The sequence below is a fragment of the Nuphar pumila genome, chromosome 11, assembly GCF_984573655.1.
Source record: "Nuphar pumila chromosome 11, dmNupPumi1.hap1.1, whole genome shotgun sequence".
Taxonomy (NCBI): Eukaryota; Viridiplantae; Streptophyta; class Magnoliopsida; order Nymphaeales; family Nymphaeaceae; genus Nuphar; species Nuphar pumila.
In genome coordinates this window covers 2672993-2687648 of record NC_143259.1, presented here as the reverse complement: position 1 = coordinate 2687648, position 14656 = coordinate 2672993, and the positions used below count along the sequence as shown (strand labels likewise).

The following is a 14656-nucleotide window of genomic DNA, read 5'->3' as shown; positions in this document are numbered from 1 at the left end:
AAAGAAGATTGGTGGAGGCTATGAGGAAAATAGAGTCTACTACCTACATCATCCAGTGGAAAACGTTTATGCTGCAGTAGATCACTCCTCCAGTCTTGTTCATTGGCATCGTCGTCTTGGTCATCCTTCATTGTCAAAGCTTTGCTGTCTTTCCTCAAATTTCGTCTACTACGTCATTTCAGTGTGAAGCATGTCAGCTGGGCAAGCATCATCGGAGTTCGTTCCCTTCTAGTCAGAGTCAGTCCAGTCATAAGGTCTTTGAACTTCTTTATGCAGATGTATGGGGTCCTAATAAGATTCCTACCAGGACTCAGTGTCGATATTATCTTGTTATTGTTAATGATTTTTCTAAGTTGTCTTGGGTGTTCTTAATAAAAGAAAGATCTGAAGTTCCCAGTATTATCAAATCATTGATTCTTGAAATAAAAACTCAGTTTGAATCTGTTGTCAAGATTGTTTGCACTGATAATGCTCTTGAGTTTAAAACCAAAGCCTTGTTGTAATTTTATCAAGACCATGGCATTCAACCTCAAACCACTTGTGCCTATTCTTCTCAGCAAAATGGGGTGGCTGAGCGAAAACACAGGCACCTCCTTGATGTAGCATGTACCCTTATGATTCAATCCAATGTTCCTGCTTTATATTGGGGTGATGCGGTTATCACTGCTTGTTATCTGGTCAACCGCATGCCTTCATTATCCGTGGGAGATCAAATTCCGCTGCATATCCTAAATCCTAATACTCCACTTTTCTATTTCTCACCCAAAGTATTTGGGTGTGTTTGCTTTGTGCACAAACTTGGACCTGACAGTGATAAATTAGCTGCTCAAGCAACTAAATGTATGTTTATAGGTTATCCAAAAAATCAAAAGGGGTATCAATGTTATGATTCGATTTCTCGGCGAGAGCATGTCAGTGTGGATGTATCTTTCTTGGAGTCCATTCCATATTATTCTAGTACTGGTGCTCAGATGCAAGTTGATTCAGATAATTCTTTTCTCCTTCTTGTACCTCTTTTTCCCTTGGAATCTGTGCCCCAATTACCAAATCAAACTCTACCTTCCTCGTGGTTTTATAATCCTCCGTTGGTATATGTGCGTAGAGCTCCACCTCCTCCCTTGCCTTCATCTTTTTCTTCTCCTGAGGTAAGTGCTACTGACAACAGTGACCTTCATGTTGATGATAATAGGCCAATCGCTCTACGGAAGGGGACACAACAATGTACTATATATCCTATATCTCATTTTGTGTCTGATGCCAGAATTGGAAGTCAGATGAAAGCATTTATTTCAGCCTTATCTGCTGAAACTATTCCTCTGAGCTATCAACAGGCAGAGCTCGATCGCAGGTGAAAGCAGGCAATGCAAGACGAAATGGATGCCTTATTGTCTCAACATACATGGGACCTAGTTGATCTCCCATTGGATGCTGACATTGTTGGATGCAAATGGGTATATACCATAAAGTACAAATCAGATGGTTCAATTGAAAGATACAAGGCTAGATTAGCAGCAAAAGGGTATACTCAGACATATGGTGTTGATTTCTTTGAAACCTTTTCTCCTGTCGCACGGATGGGTATCATTCGTCTTGTTCTCTCCGTAGTTGTTCACCATGGATGGAGTTTGTGCCAACTAGATGTGAAAAATGCATTTCTATATGGGGATTTGTTTGAGATAGTATACATGCAACAACCTTCTGGGTTCGAGGTTGAGGGGGAGTGTCAGAAGGTGTGCAGATTAAGAAAGGTGATATATGGTCTGAAACAAAGTCCTCGTGCATGGTTTCAAAAGTTGTTTGAAGTGATGTCAAAGTTTGACTTTAATAGGTCGGCGGCAGACCACACATTATTTATTAAGAAAACTAACTCAGGTCTAGTTGTTATGGTGGTATATGTGGACGACATCATCCTTACAGGAGATGATATAAAAGATATTGCAGCTACAAAGGCTCATCTTCAAAACCATTTTGTTACAAAAGACCTTGGTTCACTTAGATATTTTCTGGGTATAGAAGTTGCCACGAGCCGTGAAGGTGTGGTTTTGTCTCAACGAAAGTATGTATTCGATTTTCAATATTCAAGTCCTTCCTCGCGTGAGAGCTGAGAAACAGAGAGAGAGAGAGAGAAAGGGAGAGAGAAGCTGCAGAGAAAAACCGATACCCTCAAATCTTAGGGTCGGCTGTTGTATAAACTCATTTATATTAACATACTATTACAAAGATTGGGGTACTAAAGTACCCTCATTACAATAAAGTAAATTACACAGTGCCATTAATGAGAAGTTAATGATCACGGGTCTGGATCTCTAGACCCGTGACCCGTAACAAGGGGAATACACTTATTTTCACCCTCCCTCAAGTTGTGCATGATCTTGAACCATGAACAACTTGCCTTTTAACATCCAAAATCTTTTTTTTGTCAATCCTTTTGTAAATATATCCGCCACTTGATCTGTAGTTCGTACAAATTCAGGCTCAATCTCTTTCTCTTCTACCTTTTGTCTCACAAAATGCTGATCTATTTCAATGTGTTTGGCACGACTGTGATGGATTGGATTAAAGGACATACTAATGGCACTCTGGTTGTCACATAAAAGAAGTGATCGAGAGATCGATTCTCCTACTTCTGTCAGTAAGTGTCTAATCCAAGTAGCTTCAGCAGTGGCGGCTGCCATTGACCTGTATTCAGCCTCTGTACTGGATCTGGCAACAACCTTTTATTTCTTACTACTCCAAGAAACCAAATTCATCCCAACAAACACACAATAGCCGGATACTGATCTGCGTTCATCTGGGTCTCCTGCCCAGTCCGCATCAGAATAAACAATGATCTCATGTGCATTTTGCCCATTTGTCTTTCTCTTATATATGAGGCAATCCCCAACCGTTTCCTTCAGGTATCGAAGTATCCGTTTAACTGCTTCCATATGCCCTTCACATGATGCATGCATAAACTGAGAAACTTGATTCACCGAGTAGACTATATCAGGGTGAGTAAAAGTGAGGTATTGTAACATACCCACTATGCTACGGTACTGTGTGGGATTATCAAATGGATCCCCATCTTGAGAGCTAAGCTTTTGATGAAGAACGCTAGGAGTGCCCAAGGGCTTGCAGTCTTTCATACTCGCTTTATTGAGAACATCAATGGTATACTTATGTTGAGTGAGAGTCATCTCTTCAGAAGTACTGTTGACTTCAACTCCAAGAAAGTATCGTAGTTTGCCAAGGTCCTTCATTTTGAACCTCTGATTCAAGAAATGTTTGACTTCTTCAATGTGCTCATTGGAATTACCAGTGATGATGATATCATCTACATATATCAACAACAGAGTAATTGTGTCTTGGTTCTTAAATATAAATAAGGAGTGGTCAAGAAGAGATTTCTTAAAACCATATTTTTGTATTTCAAGAGAAAAACTGTCGAACCAAGATCGAGACCGTGAAACTGTGAATGGCTTATTAAAACATATTTTTTTAACTGATAACTGATAAAACTTAAAAATTATTATATATATTACTTTTTTGCCGCATCCCCGCACCCGCACCCATGTGACATAGGGGTTGGGGGGGGGGGAGGGGGAGATGATTTTCCCTTAGCCTAGCCATGTGACATAGGGGTAGTCTCTCTCTCTTTGTTTCACATGTACTAGTGTCAAATCTTGCAATTGCTAGTTGCATTAGAACCTACTGAAAATTATGTGTTTGTCAAACATATAGTCATATGTGCTTGAGATGGGACAATTCCCTGTGACTAATGCTGTGGCGTGCATTTAGATATATTTGAGGGAAATTGCTTGCTCTAATGGTAAGTGCAGGGGCTCTCAATGTGGAGATACGGGTTTGACTTCTGAGGGTAGCCACTTTTTGCAGAAAAGCAAAAGGTTAGGCCAAACTCAGTATGCCCCTCTCCAGCACCCCAGAGTATAGGACCGCACCAGTGTGGTCCTCATTTTTTACTAATGCATGTTCTGGCACCTGTATGTCTGTGTGTTCCCATATATGTGTGATGCACATGTTAATTGTTTACCATAACTTCAATGGGCTAGAATAATTTCCTTCTGGAGGAATAAATGAAAGTCCTTTTCGTAGTGATGCAAAATGGAAAGAACTGTCATAATTAGGAACGTTTTAAATTAAAAATGTGACTTTAGTATTTTCACTTTGTTGACTGACTGTGTTTCTTGTATATTGGTTTTGTGTGGAAAAGCCCTAAGGTTTATAAATTTTAAAAAATGTTGGCGTCTGCTTTATGTAAGTTATAATCCATAGTGATTTTGTATGCTGCATCTGTTGAGGATCTTTTGGTATCTCGTAGTCTGTGTATTTGATGCAACTCCCTTATGGGTTATGATGGTCAGTTCAGTTTGCTAACAGCTGAAGAATGCATTTAAGTGAAATTTGACCTTTTTCTATTCTTGCCAACTAAGCTGGGGAATTGATTGTAGAGAAAGGAGAAGTGTTAAGTGATCAGTACAAACTTCTTCCTGCCGATCTCCGAGATCTTAAGCAATTAGATTCTGTCCTGGAGATGGCACAACTGGATCGGAGGTATGCTGTTTTTTTCACTTTACTTTTTTTTTGAGGTTATTTCTGCCAATGCACTTTATAGTTTGGGTGGTTATCTAATTGGCAAAAAAGAAATTAGGTATATACTGCTGGAGTGACATCATCTGCTTTAATTTCTCATTTTTTTACGTATGGTATCATGTCCTTGTTGGATATGCATCATGATCATCAGAGTCACCACCAACATCGTTGTCTTGATCACTACAAATATTGTTGTTATTTATTATGATTGCTTCAATCACTACTTGTGTATCAACATCATCTGAATTAGGTTTCAAGCAAGAGCAAGTGGCTTATTTTTTTTCAATTTATTCAAAGATATTGCATCAGTACTATAAAGTTTTTAGTAATGTTTAATGTAGACCTGCTTCATTCTAAGATAACTAATGGCACATTTTTGGGTTGCATATGGTTTTCTGCATATATTGAACATACTTGAAAGCTGGAAAGATACCACTGAAGTGACTTGTCATGGGATTGCATTACAAATGTGAAAGTGTCCTTGGTACATTAGGTGGAGGACCTGGAGGCGGAAGTCAAATGGGGCGCAGAATAGGAAAACAGGGATCTGGACCATGAATGCTTATCAGCTATCATAGTATTAGGTTGGGAATGCCAGTTGGACCAGATTTTCTCACAGAAGTCATTTCTCTCTTCAAAAGTTCAAAGAGGGCTGGAAACCAAATAGCAAACAGCTTTATATATTTCCTTAGAAGTGGGGAAGAAACGATGGTAGTAGGACATGATGAGCAAAGAACAGCACTGAATGGAATTTTAGCTGATTAGATGAGGGAACTTGGCAGATGTTGTATCTATGGCCAAATTCCATGACATGAATTTTATAAAAATGTGATAAAAGATCTGGGATAACAAAATAACCTGAATTTTGCTTTTCGTGCTATAAACATAGAAAATGAAGTTTGAAACAAATACACAAAAAATAAAAAAACGAGGAACAGATCAGTATTTTTCTATATGCAATGCACATTTCTTTGGATTGTCTATTAAGGTATTCTGTTTGTCAGTTTTTGGGCAAGGCCAATACTTTTGGCATTGGTTGGTCACTAAGGTAGTTAGAGGAAATGGATGGTGAAAGAAATCGTTAAGGTTAGAGGTTGTTATGATGAAAGATGGTGGATGTGTCTTTTGTGGAAGGAGAGACTCATTCATGCTCAACGATGGTGTCTTTGAGAAGAGAGGAAAGGTTTGTTTTTAAACAAAAAGAAAAAATGAGAGTAAAGATTTGGATGCAGTAAGTAGAATGAAGTACACATTTTAGCAAAAAATGGACCAAAGAAACATGATACAGGTTATTAGATGTAAGAAAGAGATGTTTACTCTAAAATGTGTTGTGGGGATACCTCAAGAGAAATTGGGATCCACAAGTAGATATTTGCTAGAATTTGATGTGGGGGATGCTTTACCTGAAGCAAATAAATATCTGCTCATTGTTTTTTTAAATGTTTTTGAAGACTCTTTCACTGTTAAAAAGTGTGTACCTTTTTGGGCTATTAAGTTAAGCAGGGGTGTTGGGTTAAGGATGTTTTATTGAATCTTTGTTTTACATCTTGGTATGTTTTGTGTTTTATTTACTTGTCTGTATTGTCAGCAGCTTGCCAACCTTCATGATTGCAGAATGCGTTCTAATATACTTGGATCCAGATGCAACACGTGCTGTAGTTGGTTGGGCTTCAAAAACGTTCTCAACTTCTATATTTTTCTTATACGAACAGGTTTCTCTGTCTATCTGAAGAAGTTTTAACTTTAGTTTTCCTTTTTAAGTCTCCAATGCTGTTACAATTTATATTCACTCTCAATTCTTTTTTATCATTATTGTGGGCAGATTCATCCAGATGATGCTTTTGGACACCAAATGATCACAAACCTTGAGGTATAGGCATACATAAACATTAATGTTTTAGTGTGATTATGAAATTGTTCTATGGGACCGAGACCATATTAATTAATTCTGAAGTCTTTGTCGTGGGTGGTGCTATCTGACATGCAAATGTTTGCTGAAATAAACATTATTAGTCCTTATATGCCAACTCTTCCTGTGTAAGGGAGTGATGATTGACTTGCATTGTAATTCGACTTACTCCTATCTTTAGTGCTTGCTACTGAGTTGTGCCTCTATTGACTAGGACCTTTTGCTATTCTGCCCCTCTCCCTCTTTGGCTAACTAAGTCACAAGGAAACATCATTTTTGCTGAAGAACCCATACCGAACAGATACGCCTCCGGGTACGGTTGACCATATCCCACCACTACAACAACAACAACTACGCCTTCATCCCAAAACAATTGAGGTCGGCGATATGAATCAAAAAAGAAAATCATTCTGGGTCTTCCACATGAATCCTTCTCCTTCAATCATTTCTATCCAATGCCATGTCCTCGGTGAGGTTCAAAGCATTCATATCCTTTCCTATCATCTCCATCCATGTCTTCCTAGGCCTACCCCGACCATATCCCACCACTGCAGACCAAAGAAATGGTGTCCTAAACTTATGTAGTTGAGGACTATTTTGACCTTTTAAGCCAAATGCGTGGCTAAATGCCATTTAAAAAAAATTGAAATTCACACCCACCATAAATGCTCCTTTTTGTCCTTAAATGTGATCGCAAAAATTAGAAATTGACAATATTGTGCTTGTTGAATTGCTTGTAAAAATGCATTTATGTATTGTTCTTGGGGACTGTGATATTTCTTTCAAATTAGAGACCAATCTTGTTGTTTATATCATTACATGCATTAGAATGCTTAAATAAATTACAAATAATATATATATATATATACTTGTATCCTCTAATCCTATTTTTTGAAAATTGTCGTTCGTATGTAAAGAAATAAGAGTCTTCTAATATCATGCAATATGTCCACTAAAGATTCAAGAGAACAAGCACAACAAGTGTCCACAAAGGGCACACTACCGAAACCCACACAAGGGGTATTCACAAGAATAAAAAATAAATAATATTTTATTCATTACCAAATGCAAGAAGCATTACAAAAAGGAGGGGGGATAACCCCTATTTATATACATGAGAGAAGAGTGAGGGAGAGAGACTCAATAGAGTCGTTAGAGCTAGTTCAATGGCTCTATTTGTAGTCGTTGGACTAGTTCCAATGGCTCTATGACTAGCCAACTTAGTTGTTAACTAGTTAGAACTCTAGTTCATTTTGAACTAAATAAAAATACAAAAATAAAAAATAGAAAATAAAGAAAATAAAAAATCTATATATATATATATATATATATTTCATATATATAATATATTCATATATGTACATTTTAACACTCTCCCTCAAACTTACTGTATAATAACCAAAAGTTTGTCTAAAATAAAGTGATATCTGGGAGCAATGAGAGGTTTGGTGAAGAAATCTGCTAATTAATATTCTGATGTTACATAAGGCAGATCTATAGTCCCATGAAGATACTCCTCTCGAACATAGTGGCAATCTATTTCAATATATTTAGTTCGTTCATGAAAAAATATGATTATTGACAATATAGATCACACTCTTGTTGTCACAGCATATGCGTGAGATGCCATTTACTTGAACTCTCATATCGGCTAACAATTTTCTAAGCTTGACCACCACCATCGTTCTAGTTGCTATGAACCGATATTCGGCTTCAGTTATGAAAGCAAAAGCTTCTGCTACTTCTTGCATTGTCACAAAATAAGATATTCACCTAAAACTACACAAAAACCCGTGATTGAGTGCCTGTTGTTAGGATCACCTTTCCAGTCAGCATCAATGCAAGCAATTAAATCTAATGAAGATGAAGTAGACGGAAAAAGTCCTCGAGAAATTGAATTTTTAATATATCTAATAATACGCAAAACAACTCCCATGTGAACATAAGTGAGAGCGTGATGAAATTGACTGGTTGTGTGTAAAGCGTGTGTTATATCATGCTTAGTAATTGAAAGGTAAGAAAGTACTCCAATGAGTTGTGAGTAAGAAGTAGGATCTTAAAGAGGTTCTCCATCATCAATTCACATTTTTGTGTTGGCAATCTCAGGAGTATCAACTTTCTTATCATTCGTGATTCTAGGCCTGGAAACAATATCAAAAGCAAATTTAGACAAAGATAATAAATACCCTCTAGAAGAGTAAGCAACTTCAATTCTTAAGAAATACTTGAGAAAACCTAAATCAGTCGTTTCAAAATATTTTTTGAGAAGTTTTTAAATATTTTCAACTCATTGTTTGTCTCCTCCAGCGATGATTATGTCGTCCACATATAGCAGTTGGATAATAATACCTGCATCAGAAATCTTAACAAACAAGTCAGTGTCAATCAAACAAGAATTGAATCCAATATCAATCATAACACGACTAAACATGTCATACCAAGCCTTTGGTGCTTGCCTAAGACTATAAAGAGCCTTTTTCATACGAAGAGCTTTACTCTTAGGAACATTTATACCAGGAGGTACCTCCATATAGACTTCTTCAACTAAGTTTTTTTTAAGAAACGCAATTTTGACATCCATTTGAAATATAAGTCATTTTTTAACTGAAGCTAAGGCTACTAGAGTCCTAACAGTGGTCATTCTGGCAACTATTGCAAAAGTTTCTTTGTAATCTATGTCATACTCCTGGGAATAGCTTGCGGAAACTAATTTGGCTTTATATCTTTCAAGAGTTTCATCACTCTTGGTTTTGATCTTATATACCCACCTACACAACCTATAGGTTTTTTGCCTTGTGGGACATCTTGAATGATCCAAGTATTAGCTCTTTCTAATGCTTCTAATTCTATCCTCATGGCTTCTTCCCAATTAGATTGATCTTTATTTTGAGCATAGGTTGATGGTTCTACATATGAGTGAATTAATGCAATGAATGCTTTGTATTTTGGAGAAAAGGAATCATAAGATACGAACTTCCCAGGTGGTTTAGAGATCCTAGATAACCTTCTTGAACTTCAGTTTGTTTAGCATATTTTTCTAGTAAACACGTGTGATTGAAATCCTTATGCCTAGAATACTGCAAATAGTTTTGGTTTCTATGAGAATGCTCTTCGTTAATTATATGAACATTATCAAGATTACACTCATCCATTATATCAATATCATCATCAAGATCACATTCATAATCATGTTTTTCTTAATTCGGAATCGAATCAAATAAAAATGAATACTCAACTACCTCCTCAACTTTTTCAAAGTCAAAAAAACTTTTCTTTTCTAAGGACACATTTCGTGAAACAAACAATTTTTTACTTTTTGGATCAAAGCACCGATAGCCTTTTTGGTTATCTGACTAAAAATACACAAGAATAGTTTGAGGGGAGTGTTCATCATTTCTGTTAGTGAAAACAAAACATTTGCATAAAAAACTCTCACTCTAGAGTAATCATGAGCTAATTTAAAAAGTTTTTCAACTGGTGTTATATTTTTCGGATAAGAGGATGGCAACCTATTAATAAGATATGTGGCACTTAGGGCTGCTTCAGACCAAAAATCCTTTGGTACTTGGTTTGCTATTAGTAAAGTTTTAGTTGTTTCTATAATATGTTTGTGTTTTTGTTCGGACAAACTATTTTGTTTTGGTGTGTGAGGATGAGATTTTTGATGTGTGACGCCATGCGAATTTAAATAATTTTTAAATTCTTTTGATAAGAATTCCCCTCCTTAATCAGTGCAAAAAATAGAAATGTTATTTTTAAACTTATTTTTGACTAAATTGTAGAATATTTGAAAATGTAAAAAGACTTTAGACTTATGCTTAAAGGAAGTAGATTAAGTATGCCTAGAGAAATCATCAACAAAAATCACATAGTATGCATATCCACCCTTTGATATAATTGGTATCGGCCCCAAGACATCCGAATGTATTAACTTAAGTGGTATAGAGGAAATAAAAGTTCTTTCATGAAATGGTAATCTCTTCATTTTACTAAGGATACGGTATTTACATTTAAAATTTTCAGAGTTACAATTTTTTTTTCAGATTTGAAAAATATTGAATTTTGGATACATTATGATGACCAAGTCATTTGTGTCATAAATCCAAATCAATTTTCTGAACATTACAACAAAATGTATCTTTAGTCATTTCAAAAAAATCCATGTAGTATAAGCCCTCCTTCTCTATGGCCTCCTCCAATCAGCTTCCCTGACCTTCACCCAACAACCATAAGAAGAGAAAAAAACATTACATTCATGGTCAGATATTTGAGAAACTGATAGAAGATTTAAGTTTAATTTAGGAATATATCTTACTTTTGGAATAATAAACCTTTTAGAATTTTGCAAAGTATTTTCGAAATTTTCAATTTCTTTTATTTCAAGATATGTACCATCGACCATAAAAATATTTGATACGCTTGAGTTGATATGACATTCAAATAAAATATTGTGATTGGGGGTCATATGAAAAGAAGCACTAGAGTCAAGAAGCCAAGGAGTTTTACCGGGTTCAAGAAAAGAAGAAACCACAGCTCCAGTTGATGCTCCATTTGAAGAAAATACTCTTTTAAACAGAGGTTGGAGAATCCTCATAAGTTGTGACATAGATACAAGTGCATTATGAGTTTCACTTGGTTCTTGAGATGAACCAAGCGAAGCCACCTTATTTTATTCCCTCTTTCTAAATCTAGGGCATTGAGGTTTAGGGTGTCTCAACTCATAACAATTATAACAAATAAATTTTTTTGTCATATTCATTGCCTTGTTTCCACTAAGGCTTGTTATCATTACTCATTTTCTTGTTTCCAATGAGGTGGCTTGGAAGGACGCATGTAGTTTTCTAGTCTAGAGACGACTAGAACGGAGTCTTCCTCGTTTTTCAAAGAGTGCCCTCTTAGCCTATTTTCTTCCATACTCAACTCTTCATTAGTATCAACAATAAAGAGAATTTTTCCTCTATGGAGAAGAGCCGATTTGGTACTCTCAAACTTCGATCTCAAACAATTTATAAATTGATAGAAATGCTCTCCATCAAGTTTTTTTTATCGGAATTCTATTCCAGGTAATGCCACTTAGGCTCAAGAATAGATAATTCTTCTTAAAGTTTGGACAATTCATTGTAGTATTTTCTAATACTTTTGTTTTTTTGAGTCATTATCCGAACTATGTTTTGTAAATTGCACACATGTGAAATATCCTTAAGGGAATACATATTCTTAAGGTATTCTCAAGCTTTGTTGGCATGCTCAAACTTTGCGAAACTAGAGCACTTTTTAATATTCACACTATTGATTAACCAAGACATAATCTTTGTGTGCCCCATTCTCCACTCTTTTCACTTTTTCTCATAATCAGCTAGTGCCTTAGCCTTCTCTCCATCCGTAAGAGAGACTTTTTTTTCGTTATCTACCTTTGTGAGGGCTAGTTTAGTCTCCGGATCGGAACTATCAATTAATCCTCACAATCCCTTTTCCCATATGTGGTGCTTTATTATTGAAGACCACATTACAAAATTAGTATCATTAAGTTTCATAGGTACGATGGTGACCTTTGTTAAAATGTACTCATCAATTATTGTAATTAGATATATTTTATATATATATATATATATAAGATGATACATATACATATATGGTATATATGTATATGTATCTTCCTAATTATATATAATATATATTTTTCTATATTAGTCGTAGGGGTAGTTTGGTCATTTTACCTATTTTTACGCATATTCCATTTTGGAATATGATTGTGTTTTCTTTTTTATTTTTTATTTTTATTTTTTTCTAAATTTATTTTTTGTGGTTTGCGCCACATTGGAGGACTCCCCAAAGAGTCGTTGAGGAGCCCCCAATCCTCTTTAGTGGGTATATCCGCACTTCATGTGCATGTGTATTGGTTTATTATTGAACCTAATGTATTCAAAGTCGTTTCTTAACATGATATCAGAGCAAGGTTGGGATCGAGTTGCTCTTTGTTACATCGGGAAGCGTGCTATTCAAGAAATTTTAAAGAAAAATGTTGAAGTCCTCATTTCTCTCTTTTGTTTCTTAAAATTATTTGGTATGTATTATATTTCTTTAAGTATTGTGCATTATGAAGAATTAGATATGTTTTGCATATGTGTTCTCTTTGTCATTATGAGTTTGGGTTCTTAACATTTCATTGAACTTTTTTTCGTATATTATTCTTTTTCATACGTCTTTTCTTAAAAGTTTTTTTATTGGTAAATTCTAAAACCGGTGAACTTGTTTTTCGAATAATTAAATATGTGATTGCTCAAAACATGGTCTAATGGGTCGATAAAAAAAATTATGACCATTGGAATTTTTGAATTTATACCTAATTTTGGTTGTAAGAACACCGTTTATATGAAAAATAAGTCTTTTAAGAAAAAAAATGTTTGTGAGATATGTAGCATTGCTCACATACTCTCATCATAATTGTTGGTTCATATTAAAGGTATGTGTTTATCCACTAAAATGTCTTATATGAGGCTTTTCATAACATCGTGTGATTGACATATATTAACTATGAAAAATTCTTTATTAATTTTTTATTTTCCTACCTAATGAGTTCTTTTCATATGAGCAATATTTGATTAAGAAGGCATTTTATAATACCGGTTGAATTAAGTTTTAAAAATGATCTCATGAAATATGGTTATTTTCTTTACATTCTTCAATTCAATTTCAAGCATGTGTTTTATTATAAAACTTATGGTCTTTATTAATGTTTGTTGCATACTTATTACATTAGGAGTTGGTTATAATCTATTAAGTCATATATATTTTAATAATATTACGAATTTTTGTTTATAGATTTATGCCATAACGCAATCCTATTGTTCTTTTTTGTTGGGATTTTCTCCACTTTAACAAAGTTTTCCCTCTTCCTTTCGTATGTACCCTCTTTTGGGGATTTGTTTTTGTGTTGGATCTCTCGTTGAGAGGCCTTTTGATCCTTGTGAATCTTCTTATGAGTATATACTCTTTGAGAAGATTTCATGATAAGCTTCTTTTTAAATGACAATATTGGTTTTTATGAGATTTTTTAAATATTACCATATTCATGAATGCTTGGGAGCTCTCTCTCTTTTTTCAATAAGAAATGTTTATATTGTCTTCTTTAGGGCTTGTGTTTGTTTTGTCCCTTGGTGGACTTGTAAGATTGTTTCTTTTATCGTTGTAAGTGCTTCCGCAATATCTTGTTATATGTTGTCCTAAATTTGTTATTTGCTCATTTTAAGATTATTGTCATTCGACATCTTGTATTGCGTAAAAAATACATCTATTATCATTTGATGTCATATAATTGCACTTTATATCTATCATAGTTAAAGGCTTGATTTGATTCTTGGATTATTCTAAATCGGTTCTTGCACATGACGTTGCTTAATATTCTATGTTGTGTTTGTGGCATAAATAAGCCTTTTGATATAAATGACTTTTTTTTAAAGATTTGATCATGATTAAGCATAATTCATGTTGTGATTGATTATATTGGACATTTGATTTGATTTTTTCAAATCGGCCCGCTCTGTAAAATCACGTATTTGGAAAATGATTTTCTTATGTGTTCTTTGCCTTTTTATGGCATTTCTTTTTTATATGATGCATCAATCCTTTTTGGCCTTGGTATTGTTATATTAGAGATGATTGTTGAGGTGAGTTATGGGCACCTTGTGTTATGTCATTTTAGATTGTCCACTTATCATATTAAAGATGGTTGTTGAGGTGAGTTATGGGCACCTTGGGACTCTAAAATGATTTGTTATATGATCTCTAATTATGAGTGTGTCACTCGTTTTCTCCTTTTTGGCCATTGATCTTATGGATGCTCTTATTTATATATAAATGTGATGGATATATGGTGTTTGAAATCTTAAATATTTTAAGGTATATTAAAATCAAGGATTATGGGACTTTTGCCCAGCCTTTTATTGTTTATGAATCTTATGAGTGCATTTGCACATTTGTGAGTTCGTGTTTTGTGTTTTTTGTGCACAAGTGTTCTTGTTGTGCGTATGTGCATGTATTTATTTTCAAAAAATATTGTTCTATTGGTTTTATTCAAGGTTTTATTTATATGTTTGTCATTACAAGTTTTATTGCCTCTAAAGTCTTTTCCTTTTATAACTCTTATCTAAGTGTCAT

At 34.8% G+C, this 14656-nt stretch overlaps 1 pseudogene across 1 annotated transcript in view; it reads left to right on the top strand.

The window, feature by feature from the left end:
- LOC149821624 (leucine carboxyl methyltransferase 1 homolog) overlaps positions 1-14656 on the top strand; it is a 30143-nt pseudogene that overhangs the window by 10509 nt on the left and 4978 nt on the right. Inside the window, exons 2-4 of the transcript XR_016426147.1 lie at positions 4449-4551; positions 6182-6302; positions 6413-6460. The product of XR_016426147.1 is annotated as a leucine carboxyl methyltransferase 1 homolog (transcript). The remainder of the gene's footprint in view (positions 1-4448; positions 4552-6181; positions 6303-6412; positions 6461-14656) is intronic.